Source organism: Phyllostomus discolor, chromosome 6 (assembly GCF_004126475.2).
Source record: "Phyllostomus discolor isolate MPI-MPIP mPhyDis1 chromosome 6, mPhyDis1.pri.v3, whole genome shotgun sequence".
Taxonomy (NCBI): domain Eukaryota; kingdom Metazoa; phylum Chordata; class Mammalia; order Chiroptera; family Phyllostomidae; genus Phyllostomus; species Phyllostomus discolor.
This window is the reverse complement of record NC_040908.2, coordinates 66647790-66665967: the sequence shown is the minus strand read 5'-3', so window position 1 is coordinate 66665967 and position 18178 is coordinate 66647790. Positions and strand designations below refer to the sequence as shown.

Here is an 18178-nt window from a genome sequence, read left to right as displayed (position 1 = left end):
TCAGCAGCGGGCTTCCCCAGGCTGGGGTGCTAGCCTCTGCCCAGAGGACGAAGCTGAAATCTGAACTCCAGACTGTGTGATTACAGAGGCCCACCCCAAGTTCGAAAGGATCTTGTAAGGAAGACATCCTCTTCCCTCAGTGGCCTTCTGCAGCTCCTGTAAGGATATTCAGAGGCCTTCCTAGCCAAAGATAAAATTGGTCCTGGGGGAAAAAGCCAGTTAGAGTGAATCCTCTTAAAGTGGGGACCAAAATTTGACACTCAATAGAAAAATAAGTTTGATTGTGACTTCATCTTTAAAAATAAAGTCTCATTTTATCTTTTATTAAAAATAAGAAACAAAAAATCACACATTTATTAAATGTAGGTTACAATTTTAATTGTGTGTGAATTCTTGAGAAAAATATGAAAAAAACTGAGTCCTGTTTGGGTGGCTTTTGGTGCAATATTCCTAACAAAAGAGTAGGGTAGCATATGAAGATATCCTTCACATAGCTTTATGGCACCAACATACAGAAAGTATCTTTTTTATTTAAAAAAAAAAAGAAGCAAAGGATTTATATGTTAGCCTAAGGCCTCTCCTAATCTCTTGACATTAGAATCACTCTCCTTTAAAGTGCTAAGTGTTGCTTTTCTCTTCAATTTTTAACTGGAGAAGCTCTGCTAAACCACATTAAATAATAATTTTAGATGTGATCCAAAGAGTTCTCCAAAACCACTTTCATTTGCTTCATGAAATCCCACCATCTTTTGCAGAATGTATAATTCACTTTGCAAGTGACTTACATTGCATATCTACTGTAGTGCATTGTCTGGTCCTGTTTACATCAGACAAACGGGGAGGGGCAAACCGCTCCAGTCTTGGTCCTGGCAGGAAACAGATGGCATACTCACTCACATTGTGTAACTGAGGAGAGTTTAATTTAAAAAAAAAGCTTAAACAATGTTGTTGGGCAGTAAAGGATGCTGAGGATATTTGGGTTAGCAACAGCAGGATGCCATTACTAGCCACCTCCACTCCCCAACCTCCCACCTGTGACCCAAAGAGCACAGCCATAGCCAGAGGGAAAGGAAGCCACAAAAGGAACTGTGATTGAAGTAAAAGGACACAGGCCATTTTCAGTAACAACTGAGAGGGAACTGGGAGAGTAATTATCTGGTCATCACTCTTTTATTGTCTTCTGGTCTCCTGCCAGTGACACCCATTGGCCAAATCCAAAAGGAATCCAGAGAGCAAGGGAGCCCATTGATTACAATGACAGAGTTCAGCTTCTCAGGACACAGGGTTGAAAGGGAGAAACTGGATCTAGAAGGACACAGAAAAGTATCTATTATACTGACCCAAAACATGTTAATTTCCTGAATCAAAAGATTCTGATAGTAAGTGGAGAGGGATGTTTGAGAAAAACTTCATAGGTCAATTCATCATGGATCTTTTAGTTTTATAACTTGTTTTTGCTACATTACATCATAACTGGAGTGATTTGGATGATGAATACTGGGTGTGCATCATCTCCTGCAGTTTCCCTTCTAAAGGAATGTGGAAGAAAGTTTTCCTTCTACCTTGAGAGAAGAAATGAAATAAAAGGTATATTGTGTGTGGAGTAGGGGGAATATATTTGTATATACATACACACACAGAGAAAGATGTCACTTATATGGCAGGAGTGAATTTATTGAGTCATCTAGCAAAAATGGACATTTCAACTGCTGGAAATGCTTTCTGGAATTTTGAAGCCGAGAGGCCATATTTAAGCTTTTGAGTCTTAATCACCAGTTTCATAATATCACCTGATTTAAAGGTTTAATAAGCAAAATGTAAGTTTCAGAAAGGAATTAAGGTGGAAATCATTCCATTTGGTGTCACACTTTCAATGGCTTAAGAAAAATTAAAAATAACAAAGTTACTTCTGGCTCCTTTCTGAAGACTTTCAGAAGATCTAAATGAATGTCATCTAGAATAATTATTAAAATGTATTTGCTTCAAAACATTCAGGGTAATTTCCATTTTTGAACATTCTTACTGTTAAAACAAGACACATAGGGGTAAAAGAAACAGAATACATCATCCTGATAAAAAGCTTAGTCCAGGCTACACTTGCAAAGGAAAGCATGTATTTTTAGCTGTTGAGTCATTCGTTGCTTTTCAAGATGTAGCTTATCACTACCCACCCAGTTTGGAAAGTAGACAACTCACTAGTGTAAAGATTTTTTTTTTAATCCAACATTTCTTCAACAAACATCCTGCAAGGCTGACCATGCTCCATGGTCCAAAGCCTTCATGTACCTTGAAACTTTCATCTCTGAGTCTCATTATCTCCTCTTGCTGCCTGGGAGTAGGTCCTGGTGCATCTGCACTAGTCTAAGTTGTATCTTAGTTTTAGTTCCCCCAGAAGTAGACTCTGAGACAAGGATTGTAATGCAAATAATTTCTTTGAGAGGTGCAGGAAACACCAGTAGGGGAGGTGAGGAGAGAACCAAGGACAAGAAAACAGCCAAAAGGTGGTATAATCAAGCCATTGAGGTCAACTAGAACTTGACTCCTGGGCAAATCACCTGGGACACGGCATAAAACACACACCCAAGGGTTTGTGGGCTGGAACACTTGTATGCCAACATCTATCTGTCAGTGGTTGAAGGCTGCTTGCTGAAGGCACTGGTTCATCAGCATTTAAGTCCACCACAAATTAAAGAATAGTAAAATTTGGAGGTCAGAGGAAACCCTCAGTCAAAGAAGCACAGGCATTAGCAGTTGGAAGTCAGATTGGCATGTTCTAAGGTAGCTAGTTATTTTCAGAGCATAGTGTCAGGGCACCAATAGCATTTGTTGCATGATGGCTCTCACCTCCATCACTCTTTCTCTTTCTCTCACCACCAACTCGGGGAAATTAATTTCTTGCCTTAGAGTAGGGAAACCTCTAATCTCTCCATCCTGTCTCTCTCCAGAATTTTGCTGAGGCCTCACATTCTCTAAGTTGTCTGAAGGCCTAGTCTTTTGGAATACCAAAGCCAGAGAATGACAGACCTCTTTGACTATATATTCCATCATTGTCACATAGGACAATGGACACCAAGCAAAGTAAATGTATCAGTAGATAAAATCAAAAGGTGGAAATATTGAGGAAATTAATATCTCAAAGCTTTATGCTTCAATAAAACCTACCACTGTTATACCAATACAACCATTAATTATTTTATTATTATGAACCCAACAGAAAATATTATTATGAGAACATTCATGAACATAAGTATAAGTAAGTGTGAAACAACTATCATCAAATTAATTATATATAATCTTTGGCATCTGTGTGCTCACAATTCAAACTTGTTTTATTAAAATGCTATAGAGACCTGGCTGGGTGGCTCAGTTGGTTGAAACATTGTCCTGTACACCAAAAAACTGCAAGTTTGATTCTCAGTTAGGGTACCTACTGAGGTTGCAAGTTCAATCCCCTGTGTGTATGGGAGGCAACCAATCAATGTTTCTCTCTATCTCTCCTCACCTTCCTTTATCTCTAAAATCAATAAAAACATATCCTTGGGTGAGGAGTAAAAAAATCCTATAGCATATTTCTCTATAGGCTATGATGGAATGATTTGTAGTAGACTAATTCTAAAGTTGAAAACACACAGAAGAGTGAATATAAATGTCCTGTGTTGCAGGACATTGGAGAGATTTGGGGACAGGTGCCAAGACTTGAGGGGCCAAGGTCCTAAAGAAAAAGGAAGCTCACTGAGGAGAACTCAACCATTTTTTTACAGTATAAAATTTTTATATTTAGAATTAACCAGCTGGACTCAGTTTAGATGATCCTGGGTTTTTTGGCAACATCCAAAGCATCATAGTCTGGAGTCAGTCAGACATATACCTTCTTCTCTACATCAGGCACGATCAGGGTGTTGGCCTTGGCCACATCATTGTCATAGAGCTTCTTCATAGCCTATTTGATCTGGTGCTCATTGGCCTAGACCTCCACAATGAACACAAGTGTATTGTTGTCTTCTATCTCCTTCATGACTGACATGTTAGTCAGGGGGCTCTTGATGGTGGCATAGTGGTCTAGCTTGTTTGTCCTGGGGTTAGCTCTTCCGAGGATACTTAAGCTGTCTTCAGAGCCACAGTGTCTTAGGTCACTGGAAGGTGGGTGACATGAGGACCTTCTTTTCCTCCCCCTCCCCTTCACCCCCTCCTTCTTCCTCCTCCTCCTCCTCTCCTCCTCCTCCTCCTCCTCCTTCTTCTTCTTGACTGTGGATGCTTTTCAGCACTGCTTTCTTTGCACTTAAAGCTTTGGCTCTGGCTTTGGCTTTGGGAGGGGCAGGGTTTCCGTCTTCACTTTGGGTGCCACCTTCATGAAAAGGGTGAGATCTCAACCATTTTCATTCCAGTCTTCCTCTTAGGACATTTTCTGATTCCTGACACAGAGATAGTAAGGTTGAACTTGGCAGAGGAAGCTACCAAGAATCAGACAAACCAGAAGAACTTTTGATAATCTCACAAGGATAAAGAGGCAAAATAGGAGTTGGGAGTTGCCAAGTCAGCTAAGACTTTTAGGGCCAAGTACGCAAAGGGAAATTTTTTCTAAAAGTGAGCCTAAAATTCCACAGCAATTTTTCCTATGTGGCATTTGCTGATTCATAATTAGTGCAAGAAAAAATGTTCAGAGACCTCTAAAAACAGCTGGAAAATATAGCAGAAGTTTTTTGTGATTGTGTATATATGGGGAAACAAAAATTAGAGTCTAGTACCCTCTGAGCTCTAGTAAACATTCAAGCTCTGAATGACAGTCTGGAGTATATACAAAATGTGGATTTGAATTAGAGATAGACTCAGTCTTACAAAGGCTCTAACATGGCTTTGAACTAAGGATTAAGGTAATATGCCTCTATTTGAGCTGTCCGGCAGAGGATAGCATTAATCCTCTTTGAAGGAAGACAAATAGTTACCTTAGTCTCCTGTTTGGCATTTAATTAAAACTATCAAGTATATACGAAGCAGGGTCAAGAGAAAAGTAGGCAATGTAAATAGATACAAAAAATAGGTAAACTAGTTATTATATAGATTAACATAATATATTTGTGAAAGTAGGTAATGAAATGGAGAATTTCAACAGAAAGCTCTATTCTACTAAAGGGGAATTCTAAAAATTAAAAATATAACTAAAGTTTACACTAAATAGGATTAGTGACAAATTGAAAACAATTGAGAAGACAAATATATCTGAACTTTGGTCAGTAGAAAAACACACACATTGAGAGAAGGAGGGAGAAATTTAAAAAAGTGTTAAGAATTACAATGAAAGAGTCCAAAATATGTGTACCTGGAATTTCAGAAGAAGATAGATTGAGGCAGAAGTAATATTTAAAGAGATAATGTCTATAAGTTCCAAAACTTAAAAAAGACATTATGTCCATTTCAGAGATCATTCTGACCCTCAAGCAATATAAATAGAGCCCCATATATCTATGTACATCATGGTAAAAATGAAGAAACTTAAAGACAAAGGGCAAATACTAAAAGCAGCCAAAGAAAAAAGACATAGCACTTTTAGATGAGCAACGAACAATAAGGCTAATACCTGACTTCTCAACAAAAATTTCCAAAGCCAGAAACAATTGGAAGATATCTTTAGGTAACTTCCAAACCAGTAATTTCCAAATTTACACTCAGAAAATATATCTTTTAAAGGTTAAATAAAAATACTTTTGGACACAGGAAATTTATTGCCGTAGGTCCCTATATAAGAACCACTAAGTTGGGCTTTTGGGGCAGAAGGAAAATAATCCCAGACTGAAATACAGAAAAAAATGAAGAAAAACAGAAATGCACACAAATGAATAATACAGTAAAAATAATTTGTGATTTGAAATGTGTATACAATCAGAGTTCATGACAACCATATCACAAAAAGCAAGGAATTAGTAAATACAGTTAATAGTCTTAGCATGAAAGTGGTAAAAAAAAAAAAAACCCAACAAATTTATATTGAACTTTTGTAAGTACAAAGCACAGATAGTAGTCTCTAGAAAAGTTATTTAAAGAATAGTACAGAAATACACAACTAAAAGCAGGATGAAAAGAATAAAATGGTGAAATAATAAAATACTTCAATTAAAGGATATAGAAAAATTCAAACACAAAGTAGAAGAAAGCTGTATAGCTGTCTTAACCAACCAATGACTAGTCAATTGGCAAGGTAGACGTTAAGGTAAGAGACATCACTAGAAATAAGGAGAGATTTTCATAATAGTAGAAGGGTCAAGCGTCAAGAAATATACAAACATTATAAATTTGTATGCTCTTAATTACATAGTTACAAAATATAGAACACAAAACTGGACAGAACAGAAAGCAAAAATAAACCGAAAATCCTACTGGGACATTTAAACATGCATTAACTGACAGAACAACCTGACAAGAAATTCAGTAAGGACATAAAGGACTTGAAAAACATGATTAATAAATTTGACCAATTGTTCTATATGGAACACTGCATCCAAAAATGACAGATTCTATTCTTTTGAAATGCACATTGAATATTTACCTAAACTGAACATATTATGGTCCAGAGAGCAAACAATGAAATCTTTCAAAACATATCTGTCAGCAAAATTAGTAAGCCATAAACAGTAGCAAAAGATGTCAAAAATCCCCAAATGTTTAAAAATTTAAAGATTTTTAATAACTTACAAGTCAAAGAAGAAAATCAGACTAGAAGCTAGTAAATATTTTGAAGTGAATGATAAGAGGTTTTGTTTCCAGTAATGGTGGAGTAACCTGTATTAGATTCACCCTCTCACAGATGAAAAATGTAAACTCTGGGCAAAATACTAACAATCTCTAGACAACAACAGCAACAAAAACTAATGACTATTTTTTTTACAAGTGACTATTTTTAATTAGTCATATCACAATCAAATTACTTAAAACCAGGGAAAAGAAAAATCAAAAGCTTTCAATTTAAAAAAAAAGGAGACATCATATACAGAGGAAATGAGATAAAGCTGACAGCAGATTTATAGTGGAAACAATGGAAATTGGAAGACACTGGAGCGAATTTTTTAACTGCTGAAAAAATCTATCAATGTAGAATTCTTTACTCAGCAAAAATAAATATATTTGTAGACATACAAAAGCTGAGAGAATTAATCATGAACAGTTTTGTGCTACAATAAATGCTATGTGACATTCTTCAGGCAGAAGGAAAACTATTGTAGTTGGAAATCTGGATGTACACAAAAGAATGAAGTGTACCAGAAAAAATAACAATGGGTAAACAGAGGATTTTTCTTATTATTGAAATTTGTGTGAAAGAAAGACAGTAGCAATGCATTATGAGCTTTATAACATTTGTAGAAGAAAAATTGTGTGACAGCAACAGCACAGGGACCAGAAAGGAAGAAATGAAAACAATCTTTGAAAGATTCTTAAACATATGTAAAATGCTTCATAGTATCATTTGAAGGTAGATCACAATAATTAAAAAATTTATACTATAAACTCTAAAGCAACCATTAAAACAACACGATAAAGACTTGTAGTTACTAAATAATGAAAAAGTTAAAAACACAGTCAATTAATCCAAAATATAGAAGAATAAGAGGGAAAGGGAATAAAACACAGCTGGATGGATAGAAAACAAATAGTGAGATAATAAAGTGCAGTCATATCAATAATCATATTTAATGGTCTAAACACCTCAATTTGAAGGCACAGTTCATGATCTTAGAGGGAAACATTTTAGTTTTTGCCCATTGAGTATGATGTTGGCTGTAGATTTTTAATATATGGCCTTTATTATGTTGAGGTAGGTTCCCTTCACTCTCATTTTGCTTAGTGTTTTTTTTAATCATAAATTGGTACTGTACCTTTTCAAGTGCTTTTTCTGCATCTATTGATATGGTCATGTGATTTTTGTCTTTCCTTTTGTTTATGTGATGTATTATATTTATTGATTTGCAAATACCATCCTTGCATCCCTGGGATAAATCCCACTTAATCAAGATGTATGATCTGTTTAATGTATTGCCAGATATGGTTTGCCAATATTTTGTTGAGAATTTTATCATCTATGTTCACTAGTGATATTGGCCTGTAGTTTTCTTTCTTGTGTCTTTGTCTGGTTTGGGGATTAGGATGATGCTGACCTCATAAAAAGATTTTGTTGGTATTCCCTCTTCTTGGATATTTTGGAATCATCTGAGAAAGATAGGGGTTAGCTCTTCCTTAAATGTTTTGTAAAATTCTCCTGTGAAACCATCTGGTCCAGGGCTTTTGTGTGCCAGGAGTTTTTTGATTACTGCTTCAATTTCATCAGTTGTTATCAGTTTGTTTAGGCTTTCTGCTTCTTCTTGATTCACTTTTAGAAGATTATATTTTTCTAAAAATTTGTCCATTTCACCCAGGTTTTCAAATTTTGGGGCATATAGTTGTTCATAGTAATTTCTAACAATCATTTATATTTCTGTAGTATCTGTTGTAATTTCTCCTCTTTTGTTTCTGATTGTATTTATTTGGGTCCTCTCTTTTTTTAAAATATATTTTATTGATTATGCTATTACAGTTGTCCCATTTCCCCCCTTCTCTCCCCTCCACACTGTACCCCCTCTCCCACCCACATTCCCCCCCTTCAGTTCATGTCCATGTGTCATACTTATGAGTTCTTTAGCTTCTACATTTCCTGTACTATTCTTGCCCTCCCCCTATCTATTTCCAACCTACATTCTATGCTACTTATTCTCTATACCTTTTCCCCCTCTCTCCTCCTCCCACTCCCCTGTTGCTACCCCTCCATGTGATCTCCCTTTCTGTGGTTCTGTTCCTGTTCTAGTTGTTTACTTAGTTTCTTTTGGTTTTGCTTTAGGTGTGGTTGTTAATAATTGTGAGTTTGCTGTCCTTTTACTATACATGTTTTTTCTTTATCTTCTTTTCTTAGATAAGTCCCTTTAACATTTCATAAAATAAGGGCTTGGTGATGATGAACTCCTTTAACTTGACCTTATCTGAGAAGCACTTTATCTGCCCTTCCATTCTAAATGAGAGCTTTGCTGGATAGAGCAATCTGGGATGTAGGTCCTTGTCTTTCATGACTTGGAATATTTCTTTCCAGCCCCTTCTTGCCTGTAAGGTATCTTTTGAGAAATCAGCTGACAGTCTGATGGGAACTCCTTTGTAGGTAACTGTCCCCTTATCTCTTGCTGCTTCTAGGATTCTCTCCTTCATTTTTACCTTGGCTAATGTAATGATGATGTGCTTTGGTGTGTTTCTTCTTGGGTCCAACTTCTTTGGGGCTCTCTGAGCTTCTTAGATTTCTTGGAAGACTATTTCCTTTGCCAGATTGGGGAAGTTCTCCTTTATTATTTGTTCAAATATGTGCTCAATTTGTTGCTTTTCCCCTTCCCCTTCTGGTACCGCTATAATTCGGATGTTGGAATGTTTAAAGATGTCCTGGATGCTCTTAAGCTTCTCCTCGTTTTTTTGAATTCTTATTTCATCATGCTTTCCTGCTTGGTTGATTCTATCTTCCTTCTGGTCCACTGTATTGTTTTGAGACTCAGTTTCCTTCCTTTCACTATTAGCTCTCCTCCGTATATCTTCCTGCATCTCTTGTATGGTAACCTGCATCTTTTCATCTAATTTACACCCAAAATCAACCAATTCTGTGAGCTTTCTGATCACCAGTGTTTTGAACTGTGAATCTGATAGATTGGCTATTTCTTAGTCGCTCAAAAGGATGAGTCCTGGGGGACTGATCTGTTCTGTTGGAAACATATCTCTCCTTTTTTTTTTTCTTTTTTTTCCTCTGTCTGGTCACTCTCGTTAAGGTGGGGGGTGGAGCCTTAGGTGTTCACCGGGGCTGGGCACCCCAGTCGCTAGACTGTGATGTTGTATGTGAGGGCGGGAGCGGGGACGGGAGGGAACAATGGCGGTAGTTCCATTCTCCTGGGATCTCAGACCCTTCTCTGGGATCCTGGGCTGCAATCAGGGATCTGCCCTGGTCCACAATCGCCACCTCACTGGGACCACCAGCTGCAGCTTGCATACTCAGGGATCACTGCTGCTCTTGCGCCCCGGATGGCTGTCGCGCTGATTTCGCATCAGATTTTCCCCGACCTCCGCTCGCCGCCGACCTGCGCCAGCCCCGCGCCTCAGCCCAGCTCGTCTTCTCCTACCAGTCCTGGATGTACGGGTCTACTTCAACTTCTTGGCTGTCCGACTTCCATTCAGATAAATCCTCTGTTGGTTCTGGGTGTTATTCTGTCTGTAAATTATTGTTGTTCTAATCTTGGTTGTGCGAGGAGGTACGGTGCGTCCACCTATTCCTCCATCTTGCCGGAAGTCCCGGGTCCTCTCTTTTTTTAATGAATGTTATTAAAGGCTTGTCGATTTTGTTTATCTTTGCAAGAACCAATTCCTGGATTTATTGATCCTTTGATTGTTCTTTTAGTCTCTATGTCATTGAATTCTGCTCTGATCTTGATTATTTCTTTCCTTCTATTCACTCTGGGCTTTGTTTGTTGTTGTTTCTCCAGCTTTTGTAGATATAGGATTAGGTTGTTTATTTGAAATGTTTCTATCTTTTTTAGGTAAGCCTTTATCACTATGAACTTCCCTCTCAAGACTGCCTTTACTGTGTCCCATATGTTTTCAACTGTTGTGTGTTAATTTTCATTTGTTTCCAGAAACTTTTTTATTTCTTCAATCAAAATAAAAAGCCTCTGCATGACTAAAGAAAACATCAGCAAAATGAAATGGGGACCTCTGTATGGAAAATATATTGCCAATGATATCTCCAAGAAGGGTTTGATTTCCAAAATATATAAAGAACTCACTCAACTCCACTCCAGGAAGACAAAAAAAATCCAATTAAAAAAATGGACAAAGATACTTCTCCAAGGAGGACATACAGAGACATATGAAAGGATGTTCAGCATCACTAGCCATCAGAGAGATGCAAATTAAAACCACAATGAGATACCACTTCACACTGGTCAGAATGGCCATCATAAACAAATCAACAAACAGTAAGGACTGGCAAGGTTGTGGAGGAGAGGGAACACTAGTATATTGTTGGTGGGAATGTAGACTGGTGCAGCCACTGTGGAAAACAGTATGGAATTTCCTCAGAAAACTTAAAATGGAGCTGCCTTTTGACCTGACAATTCCACTGCTGGGATTACACCCTAAGAATCCTGAAACACCAATCCAAAAGAACCTATGGACCCCAATGTTCATAGCAGCACAATTCACAATAGCCAAGTACTGGAAGCAACCTAAGTGCCCATCAGTAAATGAGTGGATCAATAAACTGTGGTACATTTACACAATGGAATACTACAATGCAGCAGAAAGAAAGAAGGAGCTACTACCCTTCATGATGGCATGGATGGAACTGGAGAGCTAAGTGAAGTCAACCAGGCAGGAAAGACAAATACCATATGATCTCACCTACAAGTGGAACCTAATCAACAAAACAAACAAGAATGCAAAATATAACCAGAGACATTGAAATAAAGAACAAACTGACAGTAACCAGAGGGGAGTGGTGAGGGAGATAATGGGAAAGGGTCATCAAGGAGCATGTATAAAGTATCCCTGGACAAAGCCCAAGGGAGGATAGGATTGAGGGTGGAAGGTGGGGGTGGGTAGGGTGGGGGAATAGCCATGGTGAGAAAATAGAGACAACTGTATTTGAACAACAATAAAAAATAATTTTAAAAAAGGCACAGTTCAAATGGGTTAAAAAAAAAAGACCCAAGTATATGCTGCCTATGAGAAATCTACCTGAAATGTAAAAACACAAATAACTTAAAAATGAAAGAATGGAAAAAGATATACCATGTTACAACTAGTCAAAAGACAGCTTGAATTAGTATATTATTTTCAAGTGAAGTCAATTTGAAAGCCACAAAAATTACCAAAGATATAAGGTCATTTATAATGATAAAAAGATTGATTCATCAAGAGGACATACAGTTTTAACATTTGTTTGTAAAAGAGAGCTTTAAGATATATGAAGCAAAATTTGAAAATCCACAAAGAGAAATAGACAAATCCATAGTTATGGTGGAGTTATTTGCACTGTCATGATTGTGGTGATTAGTGATGGTTTCATGGGTGTGCACATGTATTCAAACATTTCAAATTATTCACATTATATATATAGTTTTTGTTTATTACACCTCAGAAAACCTGTTTTAAAATTTAAATAAAAAGTTTTTCTACAAAGAAATATGCAGGTCCAAATATATTTGCTGATAAATACTTACAAACATTGAGGAAGAAATAACATCTTACATAAACTCTTCTAGAGACCAAATAGAAAAGAAAATACTTCCTAACTTGTTTTATGAGGCCAGAATATCCTTGATACCAAATCAGACAAAATAAACCATACAAAAACAGAAAAACTACCAGCCAATCTTCTTTATGAGGTAAAACCTGAAAAACCAATTAAACAAATTATATCCTACAACTTATAAAAAGTGTAGCATCTTACAAAGATATTGGGTTTATTTTAGTAATTATTTTGAAAAATCATTCAATATAATTTACTAATTATCATAATAAATGTGAAAAACATATTATTGTTTGAATAGATCTATAAAAACCATTTGGCCAAATTTAACATCTATTTATTTATTTGTAGAAAGTTGTGAACTAGAAACAAAAGGCAAGTTCCTTAAATGATAGTATTTACAAAAATTCTATAATGAACACACTCAGTGGTAAAATACTGAAAGCTTTTTCCTTGTGATAGGGAATGGAACAAAGATGCTCACTATCATTACTTTGGTTCAACATTATACCATATAATATGGCCAATACAACAAGGTAAGGGAAAAAGAGTTATAAGAATTGGAAAAGGTAAAATAAAACGTATTATTCACAGCAACATGGCTGTGTATGTAGAAAAGCCAAAACACTACAAATACTTAGAATTAATAGTAAATTTAGCAAGACCACTGAATACATATCCATACACAGAGGATCAACATATAACAATCAATTATACTTCAATATATTTCAATAATCAGGAACAATCACAAATTTTAAACAGGAACCTCTTAAAGTAGCATCAACAAACATCATATAACTAAAAATAAATTTAAAGAAAGTTTATAATTTCTCTGCATTGAAAATTACAAGCTAGCATATCAAAAAATTAAGGAAGACCTAAATGAATAGAGGAATATATTATATTCATTTTCATACTAAAAATATCATTTTTCCTCTTTGAGTCAATGAATTTATACGGAAATGGAAGGAGCCAAGAAGAGGCAATATAATCTTGAAGAAAGCTGAATTTTTACTTAACTACAGACAAATTCCTCTGAAACACTTTATTGAGTCCAGACTAGAACTGCCAAATTCTAGAGTTGATTTATGACAAAGGTGTCATTGAAATATATTTGAGAAATGATCATTTTTTCGTAAGAGCAGTGTTGGATAATTGGATACTATAGGAAACAAAATGAATTCTGACAGCTACCTCACACCATACAAAAAAAACTTTTTCTAGATGAGTTATAGCTCTAAATGTAGAAGTTAAACACCAACATTTCTAGAAAAAAAAAAACATGGGGGAATCTTTGTGACCCAAGGGTAAGCAAAAATTTCTTACATAAGATGTAAAAAGCACTAACCCCAAAAGAAAACTGGTAAGTTAGACTATGTTAAAATTAAGACTTTCCATTCATCAAAGGAGTTAAGATACAAATTACTAAGTAGAACAAGGTATTTACAACTTATGTTAACAGAAATGATACTCTTAACAATCAATAAGGAAAATACAAACATGATGGACAAAACATGTGAGCAGTTTTGTCATAAAAGTAATATGCACATATTCAATAAAGATATGAAAAAGTGCATGTTTTATGAGGCACCATGTGAAAACAAACCAAAGCCATACAGAGATACCGCTACATGTACAACAAAATGATTAAAATTCAAAAGAGAGACAATACCAAATGGTGACACAGATGTTAAGCAACTAGAATTCTTGATCACTGCTTGGGAGTGTGTAAATTTGTACAACTGTCTGGCAGTATCTATTAACAGTGAATAATTTTATACTTATGACACAATAATCCACCTCTGGATATACCCCCAATGGAAATGTGTACACATGTACACCAAAACGCAAGGGCAAAAAATGTTTATAGCAGCACTCCTCATGACAGCTAAAAAGTAAAAAAGCCCAAATTTCAGCCCAAATTTCTCTTGACAGAAGAATGAATCAATACACTGTGGTGTATTCATATAACACAATATTGCACAGTAGGGGTCAACAAACTTTTTCTGTTTGGAGAGTAAATATTTTAGGTTTTATGGGCCACATATTGTCTGTGTTGCATATCCTTCTTTGTTACTTTTCACAACACTTTATAAATGTAAAAGCCAGTCTTTGCTGGTGGCTTTTACAAGAGCAGGCTGTGGTGGGCTGTGGGCTGCCAGTCCTTCCTTGCTCTAGACCAATAGCAACAAATACATTACTGTTACATCCAATAACATGTATGGACTTCACAAAGGTAGTTTTGTATGAGAGAACACAAAAAAGTTCATACTTATAATTTTAGGCAAAACTAGTTGTTGATGATAGAAGTCTTGATAGTGGTTACCTTTGGAGTAATAGTAGTGATGAAACAGGACACAACTGGGCTTCTAAGGGGCTGGCAATATTGTTTCTTGATCTGGGTGGTGGTTACACACCATTCATCTGCTACAAATTCATTATTATACACTTATGATTTGTATAACTTTCTGTATGTGTATTACATTTCAAAAATGATTTTACTTACAAATGCTAAAAAGTTGTACAAGCTCCATTCTTTCCCCCAACAAGCTAATTACTTCCCTTTTACTGCCATTTTATACCAGTTTCTTTTCAGCTCTCTAATTAGTAGAAACCTTAGCCTACCTAAGTTTCTGCCTCCATCTAAAAAGCATGCCAGTGGCCCAGGAGACTGTGTTTCTGACCCATAGATACTGTAATGTTATTAAAAAACAGTACTCAAAATACTGTGATTTTCCTTGTCATGAAAGAGTATGTGTGTGTGAGATGGAGAGATGAGACTTGGAGAGAAACAGGGAGCATAGGCAGCTTGAGGAGAAGTGCCTGAAAGTACAGCAGGACACTGGTTTGCCATCTGGCTTGCACTCAGTAGGAGAGACCTAAGAGCACAATTTAGCCCAAATCGAAAAGCCTAGCTGAACATTTCTTTCTCATTTGTGCCTCATCCTAAACATTTGTAAAGATTTAGCAGCTCACCCCAGCAAGACTTTTTAATCAACATTCCAGTAATAGAGTTTTCATAAAAGCTTCTCAAGGACGTTTTTATTTCCAGGCTTCAACAGAGCCAAGTTACTTCATGGTCTTAGGTGGCTTGGTAAACCTGGAGGTCATGACTAATAGGAAAGACGAGGTGATTCCTCCACATGTGTTCTCATGTCTGGTGCAGCATTCCATCAGAATGGGGTTGAAGGTCAAGTCCCAGGGTCTAGACATGAGCTGAAATAAAATAGTGGTAAAAGTTTCTTCCACTGCTGGGAAACTGCTGTGTCTCAAATTCTTTCATCTTATAGTTGAGCTACTTAGGCAATAAGATTAAGTTTCTTAAAAAACAACAACAACAACTCACAGACAACAGCATGGTGATTACGAGAGGGAAGAGGGGTTTGGAGGAGGTAGAGGAAGGTAAAGGAGGGATAAATGTTGATGGAAGGAGACTTGACCTGGGGTAGTAAAGAATACAGTGTACAAATGATGTGTTGTAGACTTATACACCTGAAACCTATATAATTTTATTAACCAATGTCACCCCAAGAAATCAATTAAAAATTAAATACATTAGAAAAAGATTAGGTTTCTTAGGGAAAAAGACAAAGAGAAGGGAGTGACTGTGGGGTAATAAGTGGGAGCATAGCAGGCAGGAGCTCATGACCCTAGGAAGGTTAGGAAAATGTTTAAAATGATTAGAATAGAGACAGGTGTTGGAGTGCCAGAAATGTGTGAGTTGGCAAGAATAAAAAGAAGAGACAAGAGTTAGCTATGGGGAGAGAGAGAAACAGAAAATAAAACAGAGAAGTAGAAGGGCAGAAAGATAGAAGTGTGCCCAGGAGAGGTCCTAGGGCCCGCATACACTGACCTGTGTTAGCCTCCTTGCCTTCTGATCAGCAAGAGGTGAGAATAATTCAACTGCTGAGGAACTTCACGCTAGGCTCCCAAGGAAAGAATTACCCCTCTTTGACCAAATGATCTGAGCCCGTTCCTGCTCTTTATTACACCATGGCTATATATGGAAGAACCCTGGAGGCAGAAAAGGAGGAAATAAGTTATACAATAACGTGGGTGTTCCACATTCCAGGTGGGTGTTCCAAGGAAAGTGAAGCATGGAAAAATTATATAACCTACCCATGGCTACTCACCCAATAATGGTATTGTCGAGATTTTAGGTGTTCAGATTCCAAAAATAATTATCATCATAAATCACCAAAATGCATGAGGTTCTTAAAAGGTCTTTTCCAAAGCATACTCCATTCCAACTACCATTCCCACTAAATCTACCATTGAAGACTCACCCCAAAAATATTTGAGATAAAGAACTCCTACCTAAGCACCTATGGTTTAAGACAATGGTCTTAAACTTCAGTGTGCACAAAACTCAAACCTCAATGTGCAAAAAAGTCAAATGATTGGGGGACAATAACAAAGCAAATTTCAGTCCCTGAGTAGGGTCAAATTTTGGGAGGGGGGTGAGAGGCAGCACGGCTCAGTGATTCCCTGTAGCAGCATGGGTTGAAGTGTGGGTGGGGGTCAAGTATTGGAAGATGGGTGGCTTTGGTTCTCAGTTGCCATGGCAATGTATCAGTTTCTTTTTTGTTAAATATTGTATTGTCCTACTATAGTTGTCCCAGTTTTTCTCCCTTTGCTCTCCTCCACCCAGCCAATCCCGACTCCCACAGTCAATCCCCACTCTTGTCTATATACATGGGTCATTCATACATGTTCCTTGAATAGTCCCTTCCCCTCCTTCCCACCTTTTCCCTCATCCCCCCTCTCCTCTGGCTGCTGCCAGCCATGCCTCTGATTCTATTTTGCTCATTTGTTTGTTTTCTTCATTAGGTTCCATGTATAGTTGAGATCATATGGTATTTGTCTTTCACTGACTATTATTTGACTTGGCATAATATTCTCCAGGTCCGTCCATCCTGTCACAAAAGGTAGGAGTTTCTTCCTTCTTTCTGCTGAGTAGTATTCCATTGTATAAATGTATCACAGTTTTTTGATCCACTCATTTATTAATGGGTACTTGGGCTCTTTCCACAACTTGGCTATTGTAAATAACACTGCTATGAACCTAGGGCTGCACACATTCTTTTGAATTGGTGTTTCATGATTTTTAGGATATAATCCAAGCAGTGAAACTGCCTGGTCGAAGTTCCATTTTTAGTTTTTTGAGGAAATTTCATACTGTTTTCCACAGTGGCTGCACCAATCTCCATTCCTAAAAGCAGTGTATTAGGGTTTCCTTTTTTCAGCAACCTCACCAGCACTTGTTTGTTGATTTGTTTATGATGGCCATTCTGACCCATGTGAAGTGGTATCTCATTGTGGTTTTAACTTGCATCTCTCTAATGGCTAGTGATATTGAGCATCCTTTAATATGTCTCTGGGACATACTTGTATATCCTCCTTGAAGAAGTGCTTGTTCAGGTCTTTTGCCTATTTTTTAATTGAATTGTTTGTCTTCCAGGTGTTGAGTCATGTAAGTTCTTTATACAGTTTGGAGATCAATCCTTGTCTCAGGCAACCCTTGTATGGGCAAATATGTTCTAGCATACAATTGGTTCCCTTTTCATTTTGCTGATGTTTTCTTTAGCCATGCAGAAGCTTTTAAATTTGATGCAGTTCCATTTGTTTGTTTTTCCTTTATTCCCTGAACCTAAGAGATTTATTGGCAAAAATATTGCCATGTGGGATATCTGAAATTTTACTACCTATGTTCTCCTTTATTATTTTTAAGGTGTCACAACTTACATTTAAGTCTTTTATCCATCTTGAGTTTATTATGGTATATGGTATAAGTTGGAGGTGGAGTTTCTTTATTTTCACATTTGGCTGTCCAGATGTTCCAACACCATTAGTTGAAGAGGCTATTTTTACTCCATTTTATGT

At 36.8% G+C, this 18178-nt stretch overlaps 1 pseudogene; it reads right to left on the bottom strand.

Annotated features, from left to right (window-relative positions):
- Window positions 1-3802: 3802 nt before the first annotated feature.
- Window positions 3803-4663, bottom strand: LOC118501519 (annotated as a pseudogene).
- Between the last annotated feature and the right edge of the window lie 13515 nt (window positions 4664-18178).